The sequence below is a fragment of the Coregonus clupeaformis genome, chromosome 5 (genome assembly GCF_020615455.1).
Source record: "Coregonus clupeaformis isolate EN_2021a chromosome 5, ASM2061545v1, whole genome shotgun sequence".
NCBI classification, from domain to species: domain Eukaryota; kingdom Metazoa; phylum Chordata; class Actinopteri; order Salmoniformes; family Salmonidae; genus Coregonus; species Coregonus clupeaformis.
In genome coordinates, this window is record NC_059196.1 from 18,659,018 (window position 1) to 18,666,694 (window position 7,677).

General features: G+C 52.2%; 1 pseudogene; it reads left to right on the forward strand.

Moving 5' to 3' along the window:
* Positions 1–6,648: 6,648 nt before the first annotated feature.
* On the forward strand, positions 6,649–7,429 carry LOC121567211 (annotated as a pseudogene).
* The last annotated feature ends 248 nt before the right edge of the window (positions 7,430–7,677 follow it).

The window sequence follows — 7,677 nt, forward strand, 5'->3', positions numbered from 1 at the left end:
TAGGCGATCTGTGACACTCTGGCTCCAGGGACTCTGATTGTTGAGCCAGGGTTGTTTTTTCATTTAGGGTGTATTTCTATGTTGGTTCTAGTTGTTCATTTCTATGTTTGGTTTTGTGGTTGATTAGTCATATGACTCCCAATCGGAGGTAACGAGTGTCAGCTGTCGGCTCGTTATCTCTGATTGGGAGCCATATTTAAACTGTGTGGTTTCACCTGGGTTTTGTGGGTTTTTGTTCCATGTTTCTGTCAGTGTTACAGAGGACTTCACTATCGTCATTTGTTGTTTTTTGTGGTTGCTTTATTAAATAAAGTCATCATGTTCACTCCACGCGCTGCGTATTGGTCCGCTTCTTCAGACGATCGTGACAGAAAAACCCACCATCAAAGGACCAAGCAGCGTGTCAAGCGGCAACAGGACCCAGCTCCAAAAAGCTTCCTGGACATGGGAGGAGATTTTTTGGACGGAAAGGGGTCCTGGACTTGGGAGGAGATCCTGGATGGGATGGATCGCCGTCCATGGAGCGAAACGGTGGAGAGGCGAGCGGCGAGAGGAGCAACGGCGTCAGCAGGGCCATCGTCGGAAGGTCGAGAGGCAACCCCAAAAAGTTTTTTGGGGGGGCACATGGCGGGCGGCTGGGCAGCAGGAGGCTGCCACAGGGCTGACGGAGGCAGAGAAGGGGCGTATTCAAGAGGCAACCAGGTTACGGGGGTCACTGGGCAAAGTAGGGAAAGGAGATGTAGAGGCACGGCGAGTGGTACTGGGGTGTATTACCAGTCCGGTCCGGCCCGTTCCAGTTCCCGGGGTAGAGCCAGTGGTGTGTGCCTCAGTAGGGTCCGGCCTGTTACGACCCCTCGCACCAAGTGTACGGTGCGCGTCTCCAGCCCGGCTCGGCCTGTTCCGGCCACTCGCACCAGGGATACGGTGCGCTTCGCCAGCCCAGTGCGGCCTGTTCCGGCCACTCGCACCAGGGATACGGTGCGCGTCGCCAGCCCGGCCCGGCCTGTTCCGGCCACTGCGCACCAGGGGATACGGTGCGCGTCGCCAGCCCGGCCCGGCCTGTTCCGGCCACTCGCACCAGGGAAACGGTGCGCGTCGCCAGCCTTTTTCCCACCAGTGCATACACCACGCACCAAGCCTCCTGTGTGTTCCCCGAGTCCTGTGCGTCCTGTTGCTGCTCTCCGCAATAGGCGTTATGTGAGTCCCCAGGGTCCAGCATGCCCTGTTCCGGCTCCCCGCACTAGGCGTTATGTGAGTCCCCCAGGGTCCAGCATGCCCTGTTCCGGCTCTCCGCACTAGGCGTTATGTGAGTCCCCAGGGTCCAGCATGCCCTGTTCCGGCTCCCCGCACTAGGCGTTATGTGAGTCCCCAGGGTCCAGCATGCCCTGTTCCCGGCTCTCCGCACTAGGCGTTATGTGAGTCCCCAGGGTCCAGCATGCCCTGTTCCGGCTCTCCGCACTAGGGCGTTATGTGAGTCCCCAGGGTCCAGCATGCCCTGTTCCGGCTCTCCGCACCAGGCGTTATGTGCGTTCCCAGGGTCCAGCAAGCCCTGTTGCTTCTCTCCGCACTAGCCCTGAGATGCGTGTCCTCAGCCCGGTACCTCCTGTTCCGGCACCACGCACCAGGCCTACGATGCGCCTCAGACGGCCAGAGTCTGCCGCTGCCCAACGGGGCCTGAACTGTCCGTCTGCCCAACGCCCGTCTGAACTGCCCGTCTGCCCAACGCCGTCTGAACTGTCCGTCTGCCAAGCGCCGCAGGAACTGCCCGTCTGTACTGAGCCTGCAAAGCCGCCCGTCTGCCATGAGCCTTCAGAGCCGTCCGCCAGACCGGGAGCCGCTAGAGCTCTCCGCCAGACAGGATCAGCCAGAGCCTTCCGCCAGACAGGATCAGCCAGAGCCTTCCGCCAGACAGGATCAGCCAGAGCCTTCCGCCAGACAGGATCAGCCAGAGCCTTCCGCCAGACAGGATCAGCCAGAGCCTTCCGCCAGACAGGATCAGCCAGGAGCCTTCCGCCAGACAGGATCAGCCAGAGCCTTCCGCCAGACAGGATCAGCCAGAGCCTTCCGCCAGACAGGATCAGCCAGAGCCTTCTGCCAGACAGGATCAGCCAGAGCTTTCCGCCAGACAGGATCAGCCAGAGCCTTCCGCCAGACAGGATCAGCCAGAGCCTTCCGCCAGCCAGGATCCGCCAGAGCCGTCCAGCCAGGATCCGCCAGAGCCGTCCAGCCAGGATCCGCCAGAGCCAGCTAGTCAGGTACTGTCCCTTAGTCCGGTGCTGCCCCTTAGTCCGGTGCCGCCCCTTAATCCAGTGGGGTTTAGTTGGGGGTGGTCATGTGGAGGGGGCTACGGAAGCGGATAGTGACTAAGGTGGGGTGGGGACCACGACCTGGGCCAGAGCCGCCACCATGGACAGACGCCCACCCAGACCCTCCCTAGACTGTATGCTGGTGCGCCCGGAGTTCGCACCTTTAGGGGGTACTGTGACACTCTGGCTCCAGGGACTCTGATTGTTGAGCCAGGGTTGTTTTTTTCATTTAGGGTGTATTTCTATGTTGGTTCTAGTTGTTCATTTCTATGTTTGGTTTTGTGGTTGATTAGTCATATGACTCCCAATCGGAGGTAACGAGTGTCAGCTGTCGGCTCGTTATCTCTGATTGGGAGCCATACTTAAACTGTGTGGTTTCACCTGGGTTTTGTGGGGTTTTGTTCCATGTTTCTGTCAGTGTTACAGAGGACTTCACTATCGTCATTTGTTGTTTTTTGTGGTTGCTTTATTAAATAAAGTCATCATGTTCACTCCACGCCCTGCGTATTGGTCCGCTTCTTCAGACGATCGTGACACGGTCTCGTCATTGTTGGTAATCAAGCCTACTACTGTTGTGTCGTCTGCAAACTTGATGATTGAGTTGGAGGTGTGCTTGGCCACGCAGTCATGGGTGAACAGGGAGTACAGGAGGGGGCTGAGCACGCACCCTTGTGGGGTCCCAGTGTTGAGAATCAGCGAAGTGGAGATGTTGTTTCCTACCTTCACCACCTGGTGGCGGCCCGTCAGGAAGTCCAGGACCCAGTTGCACAGGGCGGAGTTCAGACCCAGGGCCTCGAGCTTAATGATGAGCTTGGAGGGTACTATGGTGTTGAATGCTGAGCTATAGTCAATGAACAGCATTCTTACATAGGTATAACAACACATCTGCCACACTGATCCTCAACACGGGGGCCCCTCAGGGGTGCGTGCTCAGTCCCCTCCTGTACTCTCTGTTCACCCATGACTGCATGGCCAGGCACGACTCCAACACCATCATTAAGTTTGCCGACGACACAACAGTGGTAGGCCTGATCACCGACAACGATGAGACAGCCTATAGGGGAGGAGGTCAGGAGATCTGGCCGTATGGTGCCAGGACAACAACCTCTCCCTCAACGTGACCAAGACAAAGGAGATGATTGTGGACTACAGGAAAAAAAAGAGGACTGAGCACGCCCCCATTCTCATCGACGGGGCTGTAGTGGAACAGGTTGAGAGCTTCAAGTTCCTTGGTGTCCACATCACCAACGAACTATCATGGTCCAAACACACCAAGACAGTCGTGAAGAGGGCACACGACAAAGCCTATTCCCCTCAGGAGACTAAAAAGATTTGGCATGGGTCCTCAGATCCTCAAAAAATTCTACAGCTGCACCATCGAGAGCATCCTGACTGGTTGCATCACCGCCTGGTATGGCAACTGCTTGGCCTCTGACCGCAAGGCACTACAGAGGGTAGTGCGTACGGCCCAGTACATCACTGGGGCAAAGCTCCCTGCCATCCAGGACCTCTATACCAGGCGGTGTCAGAGGAAGGCCCTCAAAATTGTCAAAGACTCCAGCCACCCTAGTCATAGATTGTTCTCTCTGCTACCGCACGGCAAGCGGTACCGGAGTGCCAAGTCTAGGTCCAAAAGACTTCTCAACAGCTTCTACCCCCAAGCCATAAGACTCCTGAACAGCTAATCATGGCTACCCGGACTATTTGCACTGCCCCCCCACCCCATCCTTTTTACGCTGCTGCTACTCTGTTAAGTATTTATGCATAGTCACTTTAACTCTACCCACATGTACATATTACCTCAACTACCTCAACTAGTCGGTGCCCCCCGCACATTGACTCTGCAACGGTACCCCCCGGTATATATAGCCTCCCTACTGTCACTTTATTTTACTGTATATATAGCCTCCCTACTGTCACTTTATTTTACTTCTGCTCTTTTTTTCTCAACACTTTTTTTGTTGTTGTCTTATTCTTACTTTTTTTGTTTAAAATAAATGCACTGTTGGTTAAGGGCTGTAAGTAAGCATTTCACTGTAATGTCTGCACCTGTTGTATTCGGCGCATGTGACCAATAAAATTTGATTTGATTTGATTCCTCTGGTCCAGATGGGATAGGGCAGTGTGCAGTGTGATGGCAATTGCATCGTATGTGGATCTATTAGGGCGGTAAGCAAATTGAAGTGGGTCTAGGGTGACAGGTAAGGTAGAGGTGATATGATCCTTGACTAGTCTCTCAAAGCACTTCATGATGACAGAGGTGAGTGCTACAGGGCGATAGTCATTTAGTTCAGTTACCTTTGCTTTCTTGGGTACAGGAACAATGGTGGCCATCTTGAAGCATGTGGGAACAGCAGACTTGGAAAGGGAGAGATTGAATATGTCCATAAACACACCAGCCAGCTTGTCTGCATGCTCTGAGGACGCGGCTAGGGATGCCGTCTGGGCCGGCAGCCTTGCGGGGGTTAACATGCTTAAATGTCTTAATCACGTCGGCCATGGAGAAGGAGAGGCCACAGTCCTTGTTAGTGGGCCTCATCAGTGGCACTGTGTTATCCTCAAAGCGGGCGAAGAAGGTGTTTAGCTTGTCTGGAAGCGAGATGTCGGTGTCGGCGTCGTGGCTGGTTTTCCTTTTGTAGTCCGTGATTGTCTGTAGACCCTGCCACATACGTCTCATGTCTGAGCCGTTGAATTGCGACTCCACTTTGTCTCTATACTGATGTTTTGCCAGTTTAATTGCCTTGCGGAGTGAGTAGCTACACTGTTAGTATTCTGCCATATTCCCAATCACCTTGCCATGGTTGAATGCGGTGGTTCGTGCTTTCAGATTTGTGCGAATGCTGCCATCTATCCACAGTTTCTGGTTAGGGTAGGTTTAAATAGTCACAGTGGGCACAACATCACCTATACACTTCCTGATAAACCCTGTCACCGTTTCAGTGTATACGTCTAAATTATTTTCAGAAGCTACCCGGAACATATCCCAGTCCGCGTGATCAAAACAATCTTGAAGCGTGGATTCCGATTGGTCAGACCAGCGTTGAATAGTCCTTAGCACGGGTACTTCCTGTTTGAGTTTCTGCCTATAGGAAGGGAGAAGCAAAATGGAGTCGTGGTCAGATTTGCCGAAAGGAGGGCGGGGGAGGGCCTTGTAACCATCCCGGAAGTTTGAAAAGCAATGGGCGAGGATTTTAGCAGCACGAGTACTGTAGTCGATATGTTGATAGAACTTCGGCAGCCTAGTCCTCAAATTTGCTTTTTTTAAATCCCTGGCTACAATAAATGCAGCCTCAGGATATGTGGTTTAAGGTCCAGTGAAGTTCTTTGAGGGCCGTCGTGGTATCGGCTTGAGGGGGGATATACACGGCCGTGACTATAACCAAAGAAAATTGGGAGATAATACCGTCGGCATTTGATTGTGAGCTATTCTAGGTCGGGTGAACAGAGGACTCGAGTTCCTGTATGTTACTACAATTACACCATGAGTCGTTAGTCATGAAACATACACCTCTGCCCTTCTGCTTCCCAGAGAGATATTTATTCCTGTCTGCATGATGAACTGAGAACCCATCTGGCTGGACCGATTCCGACAGAATATCCAGAGAGAGACATGTTTCTGTGAAACAGAGTAGGTTACAGGCCTTCTTGTCTCTCTGGAAATAAATCCTTGCCCGTAGTTCGCCGACCTTGTTAACCAAAGAGTGAACATTAGCGAGTAGAATACTTGGAAGCGGTGGGTGGTGTGCGCACCTCCTAAATCGAACCAGCAGGCCGCTCCGAGTGCCTCTCCTCCTCCTGCGATGTTTTGGGTCAACTGCTGGAATCAGTTCAGTTGCCCTGGGGAGAGCAAACAAAGGATCTGTTTCGGGAGAGTCGTATTCCTGGTCGTAATGCTGGTGAGTTACCACCGCTCTGATATCCAATAGATTTTCCCGGCTGTATGTAATAATGCAAAACAAAAATAATACATAAAAAAAAAGAAATACTGCAAAGTTTCCTAAGAGCTAGTCGCGAGGCCGCCATCTTCGTCGGCGCCAGGTTTGAAAATAATGTCAAAAGCTGCACTTAAGTCTAACAAAACAGCTCCCACAATCTTTTATCATCAATTTCTCTCAGCCAATCATCATCAGTCATTTGTGTAAGTGCCATACTTGTTGAATGTCCTTCCCTATAAGCGTACTGAAAGTCTGTTGTCAATTTGTTTACTGTGAAATAGTTGTATCTGGTCAAACACAATTATTTCGAAAAGTTTACTAAGGGTTTGTAACAGGCTGATTGGTCAGTTATTTGAGCCAGTAAAGGGGGCTTTACTATTCCCCCTTCTGATAACCAGGTGGCGAATCGCTTCTCTGCATGTCTGGCAGATATCAGTGTGGATGTCGGATCACCACCTCAAGCTGAACCTCGGCAAGACGGAGCTGCTCTTCCTCCCGGGGAAGAACTACCCGCTCCATGATCTCGCCATCACAGTTGACAACTCCATTGTGTCCTCCTCCCAGAGTGCAAAGAACCTTGGCGTGACCCTGGACAACACCCTGTCGTTCTCTGCTAATATCAAAGCGGTGACCCGATCCTGCAGGTTCATGCTCTACAACATTCGCAGAGTACGACCCTACCTTACACAGAAAGCGGCACAGGTCCTAATCCAGGCACTTGTCATCTCCCGTCTGGATTACTGCAACTCGCTGTTGGCTGGGCTCCCTGCCTGTGCCATTAAACCCCTACAACTTATCCAGAACGCTGCAGCCCGTCTGGTGTTCAACCTTCCCAAGTTCTCTCATGTCAACCCGCTCCTCCGCACACTCCACTGGCTTCCAGTTGAAGCTCGCATCTACTACAAAACCATGGTGTTTGCCTACGGAGCTGTGAGGGGAACGGCACCTCCTTACCTTCAGGCTCTGATCAGACCCTACACCCAAACGAGAGCACTACGTTCATCCACCTCTGGCCTGCTAGCCCCCCTACCTCTACGGAAGCACAGTTCCCGCTCAGCCCAGTCAAAACTATTCGCTGCTCTGGCACCCCAATGGTGGAACAAGCTCCCCCACGATGCCAGGACAGCGGAGTCACTGACCACCTTCCGGAGACACTTGAAACCCTACCGTTTTAAGGAATACCTGTAATAGTATAAAAGTAATCCTTCTACCCCCCCTCCCCCACCTCCCCATAAAAATAAAAATAAATAGGGTGGTTGTCCCACTGGCTATCATAAGTTGAATGCACCAATTTGTAAGTCGCTCTGGATGAGAGCGTCTACTAAATGACGTAAATGTAAATGTAAAAATGTAAATGTAGTGAAATTACTTTTGGGTAGCCATTTCATTAGATGTTCAGGAGTCTTATGGCTTGAGAGTAGAAGCAGTTTAGAAGC